At 41.8% G+C, this 20,408-nt stretch overlaps 1 protein-coding gene across 7 annotated transcripts in view; it reads right to left on the bottom strand.

The window, feature by feature from the left end:
• Positions 1–5,865, bottom strand: part of TAB3 (TGF-beta activated kinase 1 (MAP3K7) binding protein 3) — a 94,880-nt gene extending 89,015 nt beyond the window's left edge. For 3 of the 7 annotated variants that reach the window (XR_003093282.1, XM_025200205.1, XM_025200206.1), the window contains exon 1: positions 5,849–5,864. The gene's annotated coding sequence lies outside the window, so the exon portion shown is untranslated. Of the gene's footprint in view, positions 1–5,848 lie in introns of all 7 variants that reach the window. The other 4 variants (XR_003093281.1, XM_006020579.3, XM_025200204.1 and 1 more) reach the window with 2 other exon arrangements.
• Between the last annotated feature and the right edge of the window lie 14,543 nt (positions 5,866–20,408).

A 20,408-nucleotide genomic window follows, 5' to 3' on the forward strand; every position in this document is an offset into this window, starting at 1 on the left:
TGTAGTCCCAGGACTACCTAACTTCATTAAGAGCCTCTGCTGCAGGACCTTGTCAAAAGTTTTTTGTAAGTCCAGATATCCTATGTCTACTGGATCATCCTGAGTCACCTGCTTATTGACACCTTCCAAGAACTCTAGTAAGTTCATGAGACATGATTTTCCTTTGACAAAACCATGTTGATTGCTCTCCAGCAAGTCATGTTCATCCATATGCTGAACAGTTCTTTTTATTTTTATTATTATTTTAAACTATTTTTTTTATTAGTTTTCTGGGAATAGAAGTTAGACTCATCAGACTGCAGTTTCCTGGTTCCCTTCTACAGCCTTTTTTAAAATATGGGAGTCAGATGTTTCAGATAGCTCTACTTGGTGCCTCAATCCTGAGGCTAGAAACAGGATCAGGAGCAGACTGCAAGTAGAAAACAGATAATTCCATTCATGTTGCAGTCAGTTCCTGTAATTTTGGCACACCTGCACCTGGCATATCAATGTTCAATGCCCAGTGATCTCATTTGATCATGACTATAGGTAACTCTTTGCTCCCAAATTGAGAGGCTGGCATCAATCCAACTCTATATAGCAATGCAGATACTTTCAAGTAAAAGGGCAGATATTACCAGTACCCTTATTATAGAGACAATTTATGAATAAGTATTTTCTTCTGTGGGACTTTGGACTGCTTCAACTGGTTAAATGGCCCGTATGCCTTTTTATAGTTTCTGGAAGGAGTCAGGATGGGAAGGTGACTTTTCTAATGACTCACAATAGCCTTGGTCTTACACATAGTTTACTACTTAATTATAAAGGACTGGGAACTAAATTTGTCTGATTACCTGATTCTAAGGACCCAAAGTCCCATATATTTGCAAAAAAAGGGAATAGCTCTTGGCCAATAACATTTTCAAATTGAGAACGGACCACCCTTGCAACACAGCCACCCATGCTGACGTTACTTGTGAAAATATATAGAGGTACACAGGGTGTCAGATGATGCTACCTGAATTGAGAGAGAACCATGACACACAGACTGCCTAGTTTTATCTGTATACTGAAGATAGTATTTCAGGTAAAAAAATCTCCCCTGATTAGAAATGTTTAGTGTGTGAACTGAGGCACTTTCTAGCTTTAGGAAGTTAAGCAAATGTTGAGGGAAATAAGCTAAGACAACCCTTGTTACAATCCACTTTTTAAGAAATATTTGGGCTGTTGTCTCTTATTCACCACTCTACTATTCGTGGAGGAGGCAGAGGCAGTAACAAGTCACAGAAATCTGAAACAGGAACTAGGAAGTATAAGCTGGGTATGGTGATCAACAGAATAACTGGAAATGATAGACCACCACATATAAGGATGCATGCCTACCCGAGTCATCTCATCTATGGCCTGGTCTTTTCTGCACTGATCTTCTCTGCTAAACCCCATAAATATAAGCAGGGAAAAGGGCATTTCTTATTATGCTTTTATTTCCCATTTGGAATTTGTCTCCCTAATCCTGCCCCCAGAAGGGAAGTAAAAGTGGGTTCAGAAATTGTTCCAAAAATATTTTAAGTGGCTAATCTACACCACCTGCAAAGAGAATTAGATTATTTGCCTCCCATTCACCCTCAGGAGTTCATCTAGGTCTCTCCAAGAAAAATGCTGGCCAGGGGCTCAAGGATAAACATCCAAGAGGTTTTCTCCATTCTTGCACTGAATACATGCCAAAAGATGCGTGTTTCCCTTGGATATCTCAGTGTGGAATACAAGTAGGGATCTGGGTGGAGCTATTAAAGAAGGAGCAGCTGGTCTTGCAACATTCTGGGGTTGACAGCATCCGTATTGCATTCATCACTCTGCAAAAAACTGGAAAGGGATTTTGAGAAGGCAGCAATGCACCACAATCTGATGAACTGCTGCCAGCATGCGCTACAAGGATTCAGGAGCCAATTTGCATTTGGCATACTGCCCTTGCAGCTTCAATCACCTCAGTTAAGTGTGGGTGCACACGCACAGCAGGGACAGGGTGAAGAAGACTGCTTTCCTTGGAGCCCAAAATTTGCCAATCCTGTCCGACTCCTTTCCCACTCAGAGCAAAGGGAACTGAGGCAACCCTGCAGAGGCTGGACTGCAAGGAAAACTGTTTTCTGCTCACAGTGAAGCCCCACTCCACAAACAGACACTAAGAGGAAAAAGGGAAGGGAGCAGGAAACCCAGGCTCTTGAACTAGCCTTTTCTGAAACATGAAGGGACACCATCTACTACAGGTTTATTTTCGGTCTCTCTTAATACTGCTGTAAAAATATGAAAATATGTTTTGGAGATCTGTTGGGCACTTGTTTTCTTCCCAACAAATGCTAGATCTTTAAAGACCTAAAAAGGAGTCAGGATGGATAAAAAACTATTATTTTTTAAATAAAAACCTGATTTTTTTATTTAAATCAGATTTCTTTGATTCAATTATAGTCTTTATTTTTTTGTGAAAATGCTTTTTATAAAAAATAAACCAATAAAACAATAGTTTTAATTTGAGATGCATTAAAGCGCAAAGATATCATCACGGAATAGGAATTATTACTTCTAATTATATACTATTTGAGACAATATATTCACGTAACCTTTAGGGGTGCAGCGATAGAGATTTTTTGGGCTAATACCGATGGCCAATTTTTAACGAGCCATATCGGCTGATACCGATCCGATAGCCAACATAAAGCCCCACAGCGTGGAGAGCAGCAACCAGCTGGTAAATCTGTTATGGGGGAAGGGGTGGGAGGAGGGAAGGGGGCTGGGGGGGACAAATCGAGGCCCCTGCAGTAAGGGAGGGAGTGGGGCAGGGGTAGGCTCTGCCCAGCTGGGGCGGAGTGGGGCACAGGACGGGGCCACAAGCGACTCATCTGGGGGGGGTGGGGGGGGGTGGATGTGCACACGGGGCAAGAGCGGGCTGCCTCTGCGGGCTGGGGTCAGGGGAAGCGTTAGGAGGGAGCCTACGGGGGGGTTGCAGCCACCCCAAAATTATCTGTAGCTCCCTCCCAGAGCTGCCACCATCTGCCCCAAGCACAAAGCAGCCCAATCCCCCATCAGGAAGAGCACAGCGCAGCCCTGGCCCCAGTCCGCAGCAGCAGCCTGCCCTTGCCCCAGTCCGCAGCAGCAGCCTGCCCTTGCCCCATGTGCCAATCTGGAGGCACATGCGCCCCCATGCCCTCCCAGGGTGCATGTAGCAGCGGGAGCCAGCCACCCCCTGCACCATTCAAATGAGTTGTTCTCAGCTCTTGAGTTATTTAGAATTGCAGAATGTACAGAATTTAACAAGTTACACATTACACAAAATAATCAAACAATGCAGTAGAAAAACAATTAAAAGGGTTCTTGCTATAGCTCCAGAAGTGCCTATTTGAACCTTGCTCCAGGCTCGCATTAAAGACCAACGACACCTTTCAATTTACTCTGTATACAGATATCTAGTCATTCAGGCCAAGATGCTAATGGCAACTGGGTGCAATGCTAGCTACATCTATCCCTTGTATGTTATTACTTTAAGTGAAAAGGGTTTTCCAACTACTGCAGTGAGACAGGTAAAAAGGAGAAGTTGCTAAAGGAGTCTTATACACAGAGTCACAACTAATACATCCTCAATGCTAGGACCTGCAATGTATGGCTCTGATGCAGAATATCACCCTGCACCAAGAGGCTCCTGGGATTTATCTAGATTGAATCTCATGATAAATTAACAGTGATGCACAAAAACTTGTAGGCTCAGGGGTCCACCTGCCCTCTACTGTCATGTAAACGATTATATTTTACTTCCAAGTTAACTTTTCATATACAACTTCAAATTACTTTAAACATTTTGACATTGCTCATTACTCAAGAAAACGACTTCAAATTTTAATAATTTAAAGATACATTTCTCCAGCATACCAGAAATGTAAAGAGAAAAATACCAAGTTAGGTTATTATCCTGCAATTTGATTGTGCAGAAATGCTGGGGACAGATCCAAATTGGTCAATTATGTACCTAAACATGACAAATTCTACTTAAGTGCCTACATCACAAAAAGTGATTCAGATGAATTCCACTCCAGCCGCTGCAAAACCACTTGGGCGCACAAATTCATTAGGTACCTCCATTTGGCATGAAAAGATCCCTACGGCATGTAAACTTCAGCTTCTGAGCATGCTCAGCAATAAGCCAGTTCAGACAGGTAGGCACCTAACTCGGGTTAATTTCATCTGGAATCCAGATCAAAGCTGGAGAGGTGCCTCAGTCCATTACATGCCTCTGTGCATGCCTACTGAGCACCAATTGCATTGAATTCAGTAGGAAGCACAGCACCAACGGTCAGTTTTACTCACCGAAGGGAGGAGGGGAGCACAAAAGAAAACCCAGGCAAGGAATGGTTATAGACAGATGTAACAACTGTAGGGCTATCAAAAGATACCAACAGAAGCTATAAGGATGCAACTCTGCATGATTCTGCATCAATACAAGTCTGGCAAACCCACTCGCACTTTAGCCTTATTTTCTTCAGTGTCTGAGGCTGGGGCAATCAAGCTAACCTGTATCACTATGGGATACCACAAACGTGACTTAGATCTCAACCATTTTAGACTCAAGGAACCCCTGAGAAAATGCCAGCTCTTAGATTTCACTCGTTTTTTACTATAAAAAAAAACAGTAGGGCAATTCTTCCGTTCTAAATAACTCAGGCCATGACAACAGTTTGGACTGTTTCTGCCACTGTGGATTCCTATTTGAAATCTCTGGGTTTATATTATAAACAATGTCTAAGTCCTAATATTGAGCAGCACCCTTAAAAGGATTTCATGGCATCTTAAGATGCTATAGCAACCTAGTTTAGAGTCGCTAAGTAGATCAAAAACAGCAGCAGCTCCCCAGTACCTACATTTGTCCATATTCACTGAATGCTCCCACTTTGCCAAGAGGTTACAGCACATGAGGTTACTGTAACAACTAGTAAACTACTAGTGGTCACAGCACTAGTTTAGAAGTCAGAGACCTGGCTCTATGCCTTCCTCAGCCTAAAGAGGACACTACATCTTCCACTCCCCAAGACTGTGTCCTAATGATCAGGCTTATAAACCATGCCAGTTGAATCTGGACCACTGTACAGATGGCAATGCAAGAACTAAGAAGCCAGAAGAACAAGCAAGAGGTAGCATAACAAAAAGCCCAGTGGTAAGGGAAGCCCTGAAGAGAAGGGTGGTGAGGTACCAGTCCCTATTTCATGAATTTTTTAATGCATTTTACATTAGACAATCAGTAGACTAAATAGAAACCCTGGAAGCAGGCACTAAAACACAAGCTCACCCCTTTTCCAGAATGAAAGGAAATAACTGAAGCAAGGACAATTGCATTGCATAATTCTGTAATTACTGCAAAAAACGGAGTCGTGTTAAACAGCACTGCTACATATTAGTGTTTTAACATGGTCAGTGTTAATACAACCTGCATTCAATGTAATTAAAACATTAATATACAAATTATCATCTCATTACAACAAATAAATTAACTTTTCTGATAATTAAAGTATCACTGGAAAACTTAGTTACACACAGTGATTTTTTTTTTTAAATCAACAGCACTATTTAGTAGTAAATTATTTACTAAAACTGAGAATCAAATACATGCCACCAACCTAGGATTAATTTTTTCCCATTTTACGATTTGACAGTTTAGTAAGACACAATATTTCTTCTTACGTTTCTCTTTATCAATTTTCCTTTTTAAAATTACATCAAAATGCACAGAAATTTATCTCAGTGAAATACTAGCAAAAAATGTGCGAACACTTGTTTCAACAATATGCTGCAAAAGCTGTCTTCAGAGTTCTTACTGAATATTACAAACCAGTAAATATTTAATAGAGAGGTGCTCTGCAATTAACACTGTGGAACAGGAGTGTCAAACATTTGGCTGATGGGCCTGATTCAGCCTGTGGAGCTGTGTCATCTGGCTGGGACTTCAGGGGTAGGACTCATCAAATCAGGGATCCAGGTTCTCTATTTGCTGCGGAAAAACGTGAATTTTCTCCTTTGAAGGCACCCCCTGCCCACACCAGGGGGCACAACACCACACTGCTGCCACCATCGCACCTCATCCTGGCAGCCATGGCAGCACGGTGCTCCCTCCCAAGCTGGGTATGATGTGCTGGGCTTCAGAGACAGCTCCCGCCTAGAGCTGATCCCATCCGGCTGCAGCCCCACACCCTGCTGTGGGAACAGAGACCTTGGGGACGCACATGGCCTCCCACCCCTGTGCCCACACTCCCCCTCCTCCACACACTGGGGGACTGACGCCTGGGGATAGGGCACAGTGGGTCAGGAGGGAGGGCACTGGCAGAGCTGGGGGGCTGTGGGTTATGAGTGAGGGGCACTGGCAGGACCAGGGAGCTGTGGCTTGGGAGTGAGGGGCAACAATAAAGGCAACAGCAATGGCAGGTCACCGGCATATATTGGCTGCTCAGAACTACAAATAAGTGGCGGGGACAGCTGCAGCAGGACCTGCATCCTGGTAAGTGAAAGAGGTAGAGGGAGCTCTGATTTTCCATTATAAAAAACTAAAATCAAATGCCAAAATACACAGGTATTCAGAATTTATTATAATACAATGATTGAGGCACTGGTAAACTTCCAAACTGCATTGAAATGGTAAATATATCAACAAAACATTGTGTTCAACTGATCTCTCTCTCTCTCTGCGTTTCATTTTAATTGCAGAAAAATGCAGATTTTGGGGGTTTTAATCAGAGAATTTGGGAATTTTTTTTAAATCAGAGAATTTGAGATTTGTAAACAGAGAAAATCAGTATCTATGCCATCACTGAAAGCTGGGGCATTGAGTCACACTGGGGCTGCACTGCCACAGTCCAGATCCAGCCCGCAAAGAGCCCCACAATGTTGATCTAGATCAAGGGCCAGAGTGACTGACACCCCTGCTACAGACAATACCAGATAATGAATTTATGCACCTTGCCAAAAAGCTATCTAAATAAGTGACAGGTAAAATTGTCCAGACTACTTTCTTTGTTGGTGTACTTCATTATTAATTTAATAAAATTAATTATTAACTAATTAAAACTAATCACTATGAATGATTATTTAACACTACCACATGATACCTCTGCAGTAGAGCTTCTCAGCAGAAACACTTTGCTATACAAGGTTGGGTCTGATATGCTACTTACAGCAATGGATCCAAAGTACTGATCTACCCTAAATAGACAGCTATATGAACAGTGTACAATACAGAAACACTTAGGAAAAGAATAGTCTTAGCAGGCCCAAATACTCTCACCTTACACATGCATGTTTTTATATTCTGAACAGACCAAGTAGCTGGTATCACAAACAGCTTCATTTAAAAATGAGTACAGCTTATACAAGCATGCAGCAACATTCATAAGCATTTCTACTACTGCCAATAAGACAAACCATGGTGGTTTAAAAAAAAATTCTGGCTCACAAGTCAACATATCAAACCTACCTCCAAATACTGATAGTAAGAACTACTATTGACTATGGCTAAATTCTAAGAGTCGCCTCAGTTCTTCAAATGAACTGAAGACTTACATTATGACAAAGATGAACCTCAAGCAAATGTATTTAAAGTAACCCAAAAGCACAGATTTATCATAGCCACATTAAAAAAAGCCCACTTTTCACTGTAATACACTTCTGTACTATTGAGAATAAAACCACAGATTTCACAATTTGTGTCACAGCTTTTTCCTGACTCTCAGACACACTGTATAAAACTATAAACAAACAAACCCCTTGCTAGCTGCTTTCCTCTGACACTTCACAGGACTTTAAAAACAAAAACAAAAAACCTTGCCTCCAGGGCATTTCTCCAAAAACATTTAACAGGAGGAAAACAAGATATTAAAAAAAGAGAAAAGAACTTAGAATGTTTTAGAGAATAAAACAGAGGACTTATTCAAACAAAGCATTCATTTTCATTTTAACAGAAATGAGGGGGAAAAATAGCTAGAAGAATTTTTTTCCTGGACTGCAATTTCTCTTATCTCTTTCCCACCAATGGCCCATTTTCACTTCTTGGCCCTTCCATCTCTACAACTTTTGAGGAAACAGACGGCAATCCCCATAGGAACCTGAAGGAAGTCCACACCAGTTTAGATTTCTGAACGAGACAAGGATGTTTTTGTAATATTTTTACTGGACAGCCTGCTTTGTTGGGAGAGTTACTGGACAAGCTTTCAGGCACAAAATGCAATGCTCTATGCCCAACATCTCTCCCAATATACCCACTAAAGGTATCACCAAAGAAATCCTCATCTCCTATATTTCCTTGCCTATCATGGCTACAATAGTTCTCCCCACTGGGGTGGGGGGGGAAGGGAGTGCAAGGTTTGGCTCAAATCTGGCTGTGGTGGGTAGGGGGCATGCCCCAACTCTGATCTGCTGCCAAGGGCCTGGGAATTTGGCAGCAGGGGAAGGTGGCAGTATTGCCACTGTTCCCCTGCCACCAAATTGCCCGACCTGTGGGGATTCAGATGCCATGGCTCTGTGGGCCAGGAGTTAAGCACCCCTAGTTTACATCATACTTAACACAATCCAGTCTGTAGATGATTTTTGTTCCACACGTCCATTTTTAAAGTTTTGTCGTCCAAGAACAATCACTCGGAGGTCAGCAATGGCATGTCCAAGGAGGTTAAACTGTTCCGCTACAGAAGGGGTTGTTAACCAGGTGTATGCATACTTGGGAAGGCCCCAGCGGGTACATGGCAGCATCAGGGAGAAGAAGGGGGCAGGGCCACCAACACTTTGCGCTGCTTGTGCTGCTGCACACCACCGGCGCTCTTGTTTTTACCGGTGCTTCTGTCACCGCACGCTGTCAGTACTCCATGTTTTGCCACCACTGATGCGCAGGGGACCCCCTGCTCATCAATCATCTGCCAGGAGACCAAGCCTCCCCTGCCACTTGTCAACCGGCCGCCAGGGGACTCCCCACTTCTTGACTGGCCACCGGGGGTATACCAACCGAAAAAGGTTGAAAACCCCTGCGCTACATGCTTGTCTGTCTTTCTGGTACAGCTGTCAAATCAGCGTTCATTCATTCTTACACACAGGGATCATCCTTCTGATGTCTTTTGACTCCCTTGTAGAAGGCTCCAAATATTAAACTAAAATAGTGAACAAAATACTAATTTTATTTGTAAAATATTCTTTATATAGACATCACTTTACACAGGAAAGTAAGTTTCAAGTGTTCATGCTGAAGTTTGTTGCTAAAACAGTATGCAAAATTCATCTTCAACGCACTGTCTTATTTCAACTTGCCAGTCAGCTTCTCCTATTTTTCTCAAAGCCCCATTCTGCACAAAAAACTGGACCTATTTTCTATACTGCTACTTAGGTAGGACTTGTTTTTTCAGATACTCCCCTTGCTCCTTTTTGAGGTTAGGAGGTAACTCCTATAGACCAAGCCATTCATCACACTAAGTAGATAATAATGCTACCTTCCCAGCTGTCCATTGAAACTCACTTTTACAGAATTCAGGCCCCAACTTTAGCTGGTCTCAGCAAAGCTGGTACTTGGAGCAAGCCCCTTATTTCTGCAAAACACTGACTACAAGATCTGAAGCTACATTTGGGAGAGCAGTAGGTAAGTGTACCCTACTGGGGTTTTTTCTGCCACCCAAGACGAATGGACTATTTCTATGACAAGGAGCCACCACAGGCCTAAACCATACACAGGACAAGGAGAACAGACCCTGAGCTCCACCAAAGAGCCACAGCTCCACTCTGAACCTGTACATAAACCGTTTCCGCCTCTGTGCCCACTCTGAGATTGTCAAAAAAACAGCTTACATTACAACCTCAGTCCTGAAAAACAGAGCTGTGCTCAGCATTAAGAACAACACTGATACTTCATAGAACAGGCTAATAAAGGCAATACCACTACTGGCATGGACAAAACCACATAATTGCAGGAAGCTGAGACACAACTTAGCAACACAGAGTTTTACAAACTCCTGACAGAGGACCCTACGGCAAAATACCAGAAGGAACTAGATAAACTCTTAAAGTAGAAACTGAAGCACTGTGCATTGTATGGATGGCATAGATACACTACCATATTCTCCAAAAGGCAGAACATGGTGTTAGACTGCTTCACGGACAACATCTGTTAGTTCACTGCCAGTTCCTGACTAAGTGCATACCCTTGCATAAACAGCACAATCTCCGTAGTTTGATCATTTCTGTTGCATTGGGAATGAGGAGGAAGAAGCATCAACCCACTTACCTACTTTAGTAAGAAGTTAACCAAAACATGAATACATTTTGCATGTCACTACAAAGGCAAAACATTTACTAGAGAGGCTCACTGCAGCAGAAAATCAAATAGGAAGCACTTGGTACTAGTAGTAAGTTAGCCCCATTGTAAATCTGATGTACTTGCTGAGGACTGGGTAGATGGCAATATAGCGATAAGCATCCTACAAGCAAGCAAACCAGTTAAAAGCTTATAGACAGAATGGAGGAAAATATTATCCTGAATCTGAAGTGGTATGTGTACCTGTTCAGTCTGTTCAAGAAGAGGATACAATGAAGATCCTTTTTCTTATCTGTAATGATCAAGTATCCAAGTAGAAGCAATGACACAACCTTAAGAAAAAGGCTCACATAATTAGGACCACTGTAATTCTGGGTCTGGCAGGGAGAAAAATATGCTCCCTGCAGGCTCACAGGAGCCAATTTCAGGTGTTTTTCAGGTTGTACTTCAGATTCTAAATAGCAATCGATACTATTTTTCTCATCAGATCAGGAGTCACATTACATGAGGAGCAGAAGAGCTTGTCACTGTCTGTATGAAGAGTGCCTGCAGGAAACTGCTTCACTCGATCTGTAGAAGAAATTTTCTTTGCTACACAGGGCATCTTCACACTGCTCTTGATCATCTTTTCAGCTTGCACTGTGCAAAATGCTGAAATAGAATCGTAGACATTTAGGGTTGCAGGGACCTCAGGAGGTCAACTAGTTCAATCCCCTGTTTCAAAGCAGGATCAGCCCCAACTATATCATTCCAGCCAAGGCTTTGCTTAGCTGGCTGGATGTGGAGTGAGCGGCATGAGGCTGGGACAGAGGAGGGGAGGGGAGGGCCAGGCACCCCCTGCCAGGTGCCTGGCCCTACAGCTGGGTGTGGGGCAGGGACTTGCCTTGGCCTGGCACAGGGTCTCCTGAGCCCTCCTTTGCTCTGCTGCTGCATGAGAGAGGAGGGAAATTTCCCCCTTGCCTTCTCTGTATGGCAGGGAAGAGTGAGGCTCAGGAGACCCACGCCAGGTGCTTACTCCCAGAGCTGGGCATAGGGTACATGGTCCCCCTACTGCAGGGGCTTTCCCCATCTGACACCCGTCTCCTGGGCTCTGTTCTGCCCCACCGTGCAGAGAAGGGGAAGGGGAAATTCCTCTCCACTCCTGTGCAGCAGCAAAGCAAAGCAAGGCTCAAGAGAGCCGCCCCACACAAGGGCAAGCCCCTGCGGCGGGAGCACCCTATGCCCCACACCTGGCATGCCTATGCCTGGGGTCACTGGGGCAGGGGGTACTTACCTGATCCGTTCTGGGCAGGGCTTATAAACTCTCCACCAAAATGGGAAACTGAACAATCTGATTGGGGCTCAACCTGTTCTAGGCTGCCCCTGGAAACACATGGGGCTTCCACATTGTTTCTGGGGCTCTGCTGTCTTTCTTTTCTGTACTTACAATTAAGTTTTCCGTTTTTCTTTTAACATTTTTTTCTCCACCCTCTCTCCCTGCCCCACAGTTTCAGGCCATTTCTAACCAAATCACAGTTTTCCAGGGCTTTGGGGGAAACATTCAATTTCAAGCTTTCCCCTGAAGCCCAAATTACTGTGCTCCCTATACAAAATAAAGTGGCCCTGGAGAGGCAAGGAGTGACAGGGGGTCAAGAAAGAAAATTAATGAGAGCAGTGATGTTCAGCAACCATTATCCAGCCAAAGTCCTACGGAATGAAAACTATGTTGCCCTGAAAACTAGTTTCTGTGCACTTATTTTGGGGTGTGACCCTAATTTTATGTCATACCTGCTGCATCTGGACTGGAGAATGATGCAAGATAAGGACAGAGAAAAACACCTTCTGAAATAACAGTCACTTCTTGGGCAAGCATGCAGGCTGAAGTAGGATGAAGTCTACTAGTTCTATGAAAGGTGTACCTAAATAGCATCCATTGTTTGGCTGAGCTGGAAATACCCAAGAATCTTATATATCCCTGAAATCCTTTAAAAATGTAGCGTTTCATCACGTATAGTAGGTGTTTTCAAACTTTTTCGATGACTGTACTCCCAGGTGGCCGGACGCGTACCTCTGGTTGACTACCCCTGACTTATAGCACCAAGTCAGTCCACTTGAACACTGGATCATCAATGTTCATCTGAACCTTCCTAGCAAAGTGAAACACCATAGCCCTAGATCAGATTTTTCTGTTGCTGCCTAAAGGGCTGCTGTGGCCCCTATATGGCTATCTGTAACCATGTCTCTCAAATCTTCCTTTTATACCGGCAGAAGCTGAAAGAATCATGCAGACACAACTATTCAAAAGCTTGAGTAGGTGAGGTGTACACACACACACACACTACATATAGATACATATATACACATACACACATATATGCCCTCTCCTACAGTGGGATACACACGAAGTACTTGAACAATACAATTTCTGCCTTAATCACAACTCTCATGATAGAGCACTGCAAGCAGATTTAACACCTGGCCTAACAGATGTTCAGGCTAATCTAAAAGCAAAGCAAATCAAGCAAATGGACATCCAAAGCATCTGACTTATCTATCCTGCTACGAATTAACCTGCATATCCTCAAACAAGCTCTCCATTGATATTAGCAACAGGAGTTTCTGTACAACTCACCTGGGGATTTACAGGACAGCAAACACCATACAAACAAGTTTTCTGCTCAGTTGCTACTTTATTTTTAAGCGGCTTTAGAAAAGTAAATTGGCCAGGTTCAAGCACAGCGCAAAATATGCTCAAGCCGACCTCTCTACCTACCACTTCCATCCCCTTCGTACCTTCTTCTGGCAACTTACCTGCTTAAAAGCAGCAACGTTAGTGTCGACTTTTTAAAGCTCCTTCTCAGTACTTCCTCGAGATCTCAGATTAGCAAACAGTACCTGTTAGCTCTCCCAACTACCACTGCTTCCCAGCCCTATGCAAAGATCTGGAGCTTCCAGGTTTTCTATGCTATGACCATTTGCCTCTAAGATGTGGAAAAGGCTGAACACACAAAAATGCTTCCTTATCCTATGTAGGGACCTGGGAAAATGAGACATACCAAGTCCAAACTGAGAATTCACCAATTTGACTGTTGCAATGCATGCAAGCTCGCACAAGCACAACTCTTACCATTTGTTGATGATCAAAGAAATGCCCAATACATAAGCTAAACAAAAAAATAGGACCTTCTGTCAGCTCATTTAAATCATCTGAGATGTTATCATCACCACAAATAGGTATGCATTTTTCTGATAGAAAGGGAATTTTCAAGTTGGTTACCCCTCTTAAAGGTAACCAAGGAAAGCTGAAGTTTAAAGGCGTAAACTTTTAGAACGTAAAATATTAACACTGCTATGAACCTTTACATCAAACTTGTGATCTGTAGAACTGAAATGTTTGGTTAATGCTAAATTTGCCTCAGCAAAGTTTCCGCATATTTTTGCCACAAGAAAAGAAGCAAAGACTAGTGATATCAAAATGATCTGGTCCATAAATGCTACTCTGTGTAACCTAATCATGTTGAAATTGTTCCATTCCCAAATTAAGTGTAAATGTTTTAAGTACATACCTAGCGGCATAGGCAGACAAGGTTCTTTGGATACATTTTTATTAGACCAGCTAAATAGTTGGAAGAATTGTTAGTTGCAAGCTTTCAGGTAGGGAGAGTTTAATGTTTCTTTGTGTGCTCTCTTGGGTGGAATGGAAGCCAGTGTGCATACTGACTTCCAGTCCAGAGAGCACACAAAGCAACAACAAACTCTCCCTGGGCCTGAAGAAGGGTGTTTGTACCTGAAAGCTGCAAAGAATAATTTTTCCAACTATTCAGTTGGTCTAATAAAAGATAATCACATTTACCCAAAGAACCTTGTCTGTCTATGTCTTTAAACCAACACAACTACAACCAACATACCTAATGGCATGTTTTCTTTAAAAAAAACAAATATAGCTTGCTGAATGCAATAAACAATTTGACAAAAAAACCCACTGTTCTAGTTCAAGATCTGTTCTTAATCAGCTATTAATTAATTTTTTTTTAATCTTAGGTAAAATCAGATAAATAAGTTACTTTTCCACAGAAGCAAGGAGATAAAGAAATATGTACGTGTGTACAGAAATGGGTTTGCTGAGGTATACAATTTAAACAGTCCAGTAGTGAGATAACCATCTTTTTCTATCATCAAATTAGACAATGATAATGTGGAGACACCAAATTCAACGATATCTTGAAAAAGATATACACAGAAAGTTCTAAACTCTCTCATACCCATTTACACGGGATCCATTCTGTACCTAAGCTACTATGACTACTACTTCAAAATTACTTGCACCCCTCTGCCTTTTGGGATCTAAGCTTTCTTTGTTATTCCCTCAAAGGTCAAAATTCTCCACTGCTTAAAACCTTCAAAAAGGTGACAATTTTCTATTTGATAGCTTAAGGCAAACTTTACCATAGGCTCAAATCTGTCAGGAGTTAATCTCTCCGATGTTATTTTAAAATGAAAACAGGCTGAATTCAAATTTATATAGGATGCTGTCTTCAGACAGAAAACTGCAGAAGTCAACCAATAACTATTAGAGTTGTGTTGACGTTGCGTTGGCTTGATTATTCTTGCTACAAGGATGTGATCTGGTTGCATCTGGACTGGTACAAAAGATGTAAAAAAAAGTTTCCAAATACATAATGCATTTTAGTCAACAACTGAAAGTGTTGGCTTTTTTCAGATCAGAAGAAGAATTTCAACTACTTAATAGCAGTTAAAAAAGAATCACTGATTTTTAAAGACAACTACCGGCCTGTTTAGATATTCCAAATTTATCAGAAGTAAAAATAAAAATGCATAGCCTAGACAACAGCTACATGAATGATTTATATAATCTTAAAAGTGCTTGATCAAATAGTACAATTTTAGTCCAAAGAAAGTATTATTTTAAGAAAAATGCAACAGCATTGGAAAAAAGAGAAAAATATTAAATTAAATCTTGCTTAGAACCCAGCACTGCTTCACACTCACAAAAAATAAGCTGATATATAATCTCAAGGGATAAACAATTCATCATTTCCATGTTATACTGCTAAGCTAGTCACTGTAAGACAGGACACAAAGAAAAATGCAAATATTCACACACCCTGTTAAGCAACTCATTTGGTAAAACTTGACATACAATTTGCAAAGTCTGCCTCCAATGTAAATTATATCAACAAGCAATTAACCTTTGTTTGACATATCCTACAATTTTTTCAAATGCTTTTTTGAATTTGAAACATACACAGCTCAAATATCTGACACAGGATGACAAACTTTCATACTTAAAGGTGATACATGATGAGATTTATTTGACCTTGTGCGTGTTTGAAAAGGGAACAAGATCAAGGAAAATAAATAAGTGAAAAACCAAGGCAAGAAATAAAGGAGTCAATGTTCACAGAACATGGAGCTACATACCACATCCAGGTCTTTCCTCACTCACCTAGGATATCTACATGTCCACTAACGTCTTCATATTTCTTTCAGTTTCATAGACTAATAAGGCCATCCCATCTGAAAACAAAATGCCTTGTATACTCATTTATTCATAAAATCAGAGTCCCAAAGTCCTGGCTAATATCAGCAACAATTTCACTGAGGCCACAAACAAGATATCTACCTTTGCACAGAACAAACAGACAGAAGAAGGCATTTGAGGATGTTTTGTACTACAGAAGTTTCTACAATCATGTCAGATAAGAATTCTTCCAATGTAGGACACAGTATGCAGGACATTTATCAATTGTTTTTAAAACCTTCAACACTGTGGGTCTTACAAAGGATAGCTTTACACAAATCAGGGGTTCAGCAGAATCTGACAAGTTTGTTCCATAAGAAATTTGAGGCAGCACTAACATATGAGTAATGTCTGGCCCAACCTTCAATACTTTTACCCTTGAGACTCTCCTTTTCCTTCTGTTTGGGTGTAAGCCCTCACATATTTGAAATTGCATACAAAAAAATGCCATCTCAACAAACTTCTCTGAATTATTCTTTCCAAACGATTTTCAGAGAGAAATGAACCATCATCTATCAACAACGGTTATAAAAAGGGCAGCCTCCATTCAGTATACATTACATAGGTCATTGAGGGACACTTTCAGCTTACAAAATAAGTCTTTTTTTTCCAACCAATAAAAGTAACACCCAAAACAAGTTTGTTTACACTGTCCCAGGCAACTTTACTCTTCCCTCCATTTACTTTTCCTTTCGTGTTCCGGTCTATACACCAACAGGGAACAGGAAAATGAAACCATAAATCACAAAATGCTTTGTATATTTGTTTGACAGTTTGGTTCTTACCCAACAAAAAGTCTAACAGAAGTTCAAAGAACAGACAACTTGATGCACTAACGTGAAGCCTCTCAACAGGCATTACAGTCAACCTGTAACTTATGCTTCATTGAAGTATTTGACAAATTTAACTAGAACATCAGAAAATATCCCACAAAGGGGGATTCCACACCTTACTAAGTTTTTACTAAATTTGGCATATTGACTCAATTTAGGAACATCATCATATTTTTCACCAGGATTTCTGTATTTCGACTAACGTAACTAACTACAATAAATCCTATGATTTATTTATGTATAGCATTACACAGTGGTTTTGTTACAGAACTGTAGTTGTAGGAATAAGAACTTAAAAGTATTACCCAACTTGGATGCACAGATGTTGCAAGTTTCATTCTACTTTGTAAAGCTAATTAATTAATTTCACATTTAAGCCATATGACCAGAAATAGTTTGTGAAAGTCATACTTCAATGATGCTGCATATGAGCCTCTGCAGGACTTTAGGTACTCTGCTGAAGTTTTGGCTAAACAGAGATGTTACTGAGGGTAATACCTGACTCACATAATTTTATTATCTATGGAAATGCAGAATCAGGAGATAAACCAGCCTGACCATCAGCTCCCAAAATGTTTCTGGTAAAGAAAAATATTTAACTATAAAGTGAGCTAACATGACAGTCACAGAGAAGAATCCCATGTGGTATTTTAAAGACTTGATTTTCAGATTACTATTGTATTTTTTAACTTGAGAAACACCTGAAGAAACAAACTCAAGTTACTTTCTAAGCACTTTGGAACTTGAGATCCACAGAATAATTTTTAAAGTCAGAAGAGGCCATTTTTAGCTAAAGGTGACTTCCCACAAAACACGGGCTATTAAAACTTCAACTGTTAGTTCCTGCTTCACATCTAATATGTCATCGGCTTGAATTGGGAACATACAAGAACCTCCATGCTACTATGCATGCAGCCCCATGCCTGCCTGCTGGGACTAACACCAACCCATGCCTCCATGCAGAAACATGGGTTGACATGGGTCTTAGTTTACCAGGGATTCCCCAGGACCCATTCCACTCAACACCACTACACTGGGGCCTGTGCTAACCCATGCCTCCATGTGAGCTACAGGTCCCAGTAAGGAGCTGTGGGGCAGCAAGGAACACAGGGAATCCCCCCAGGCAAGGGAAACACATTGCCCATTGTCCCACATCAGGCAAAGTGTGTTACACCCAATAAAGCAAAATGATTTTGGTAGGATGCGTCTCACCATGCACAATCCACACTTTGTTTGGCAATGTCTATTTTTGCCAAGGTATAACTGAACTGTTACCCTAACTCGAGCCCTGTCCCCACACAAAAACTCAAATTTGCTGGTAATTTGAGTTGACTTGCCCACCCAGAGTCACAGGATACATCTTGGGTTATCAGCCGACCTGATGCGTTCTCTATAGTTCAAACACTTGAAGCCTGGCTGTCCTAGATACAGTTGAGTAAATTAACTGTAGAGTTAAGATGGCAATAGCAATTTTTCTTCTAAAAAACCATTAGCGACAAGGCAGCAAGGACTTTAACTGATATCTGCCCTTGCTAATGCACCACAGACAGAATACGAGTGTACTGTGCCTACAAAATCACTACCATAAATTTACTACCCAACTTAACACTCAGAGAACAACACTGCATAGACAAGAGAGAGGTAAAACTTAACTCCTCCTGTATATGAACTTCTAAGTACTAGGACCATGAACCCCATTCTTCTCTTCCCAGATGATTAATTTGATTAAATAAACTACAAAAAAATCCTTTGACCAGAAACTTCAAAAGCATAAACCTCAAGGAAAACTCTAATCTTTGAATTTCAACTTCACAAAAAGTTTATAAACATTTTAGCTGCTTACATATGTGACAACAAATCAAACTTTTAAAAATGTGAATAGGCCATATAAATCACTTATGAAATATCAAATGCTACGTTCAACTGTAGCGCAACTCCACTAAAAAGTGACTATTAGAAAAATACCACATATTTTTCCTCTGCGGTCAATTTTTCTCCTTACTGTGGACAAGAAACATCCAACTCAACTTGACTATTTACAGATGACTGATAGAAGGAAAAGGTCACTTGATCCAGAAACAAACAAGTAAACGTGGAACTCCATAATAACCTCTGTACAGAGTTATTTTGTAGATTCTTTAAGTTTTGACATGAAACCATGATAAAAAATAAATTTAAGGTTCACAATCCGGCCGAAGGGGCCTAGCTGCACCTAAAACAAAGACTAGTATGTATGGTAATTTAAAGAAACAAAGTTAAAGATCAGATTCAATTCTAAACCCACTTCTTTTTCTTTATTTCTATTAAAATTCAGTAAGTGATTTTGTGAGAGCCAAAACACGCTATAGCAGCGGTGCTCAAACTTCCAGCCCTGTGGTCCAGGTAAGCGGCACTGTGTCAGCCCACAGGCCAGATCCTGCAGGTAAGGTCTGTTCATGTGCCTGATCTAGCACAGGGTCATCCACAAGTGTGATCTAGCACACCAGTCCAGCCCCACATGCCAAATTCACCTGCAGACTAAACTAGTGCACTGGCCCAACTGTGCGCACCAGATCAGGCCATATAGCCACTACACAGACCACATCATCTGACTCACAAGGAAGCAGCAGTAATTAAAACTGCCACCACTATCCTACTGTCAGACTTCCAGCTCTGTAGAGACCCTGGCTGGTGACAAAGCCCTGCTGACCTGAGACTGAACACCACTGCCTTATAACATTTATATGAAGACAAGGCACTGAAGCTGTCTTCCATTTTCTGCTATCAACCAACATCCTGACTCAGAAACAGGACCAGTAAACAAACTAAATATTTTTAGTCTGAAAGGTCACAACACCATTCCTTCCCCACTTCCAAGCATGGCCTTTGAATTATACCTAGTCTCACTGGGAAGAGAACTTCCTTCATTGCTCATGTTATTCTCCTGTAACCAGACCAGAAAGTACCAACCATTTAACCAGCAAAGAGATGTACCTTAAAAAAACAAACAAACAGAAAAACCCAAACAAATGAAAAGGAAACCAAAGCTACATTTTGCTTAGTGCTGCTTCTTAAGCATCCCAAGGACCTGCCCACCCTTGCTTTTCTTTAGGACTACTAATAAACCCACTCAACCCAGCTCCCATACAGCTGGCATTGGCAAGGCATTTTTAAAAAGTCCTCAGTCCCTCTGTGGTTTAAGGCCTGCCCAAACCAACCAGCACCAGGACCAGGCCTGCGCTAGTTGTGCCTGGGACCTAGAAGCCTGAAGAGTCGCTGGAGCGAGTGCCAAGCCCCAAACAGGCAAGACCGGACAGATGCTACCAGAGGCCCTGGCAGAACACCTGCCTCTTCTCTAAAGAGAGGGGCAAGGGTGGCAGGGGAGGGGAGGCAAGATGAGGCTACCCCAGGCAAGGCACAGAACAAGGAAGCACAAGTACGCACACACACACACATACGTGTACACCTACACATACGTGCGCATGGGAGCACACATGTACACCCACAACCATATAGGTGCATGTGTGTTTACACACCCATACATACCCAGTCAGGACAGCACATGCATGTACACCCCCACACAGGAGCACATATGTATGCACACACACACACCCCCCACACCCGGGAGCACATACATGTACACACCCACAGACCCTGGAGCACATGCATGCACACCCCCACACACGAGCACATACATGTACAGACAACCCCTCCACACACACTCGCAGCGCCCGTTCTACTCCCCGCCCCCACCCCACGGAAACAAGGCGTGAGGGGG

This window comes from Alligator sinensis, unplaced genomic scaffold (assembly GCF_000455745.1).
Source record: "Alligator sinensis unplaced genomic scaffold, ASM45574v1 scaffold746_1, whole genome shotgun sequence".
Classification (NCBI taxonomy): domain Eukaryota; kingdom Metazoa; phylum Chordata; order Crocodylia; family Alligatoridae; genus Alligator; species Alligator sinensis.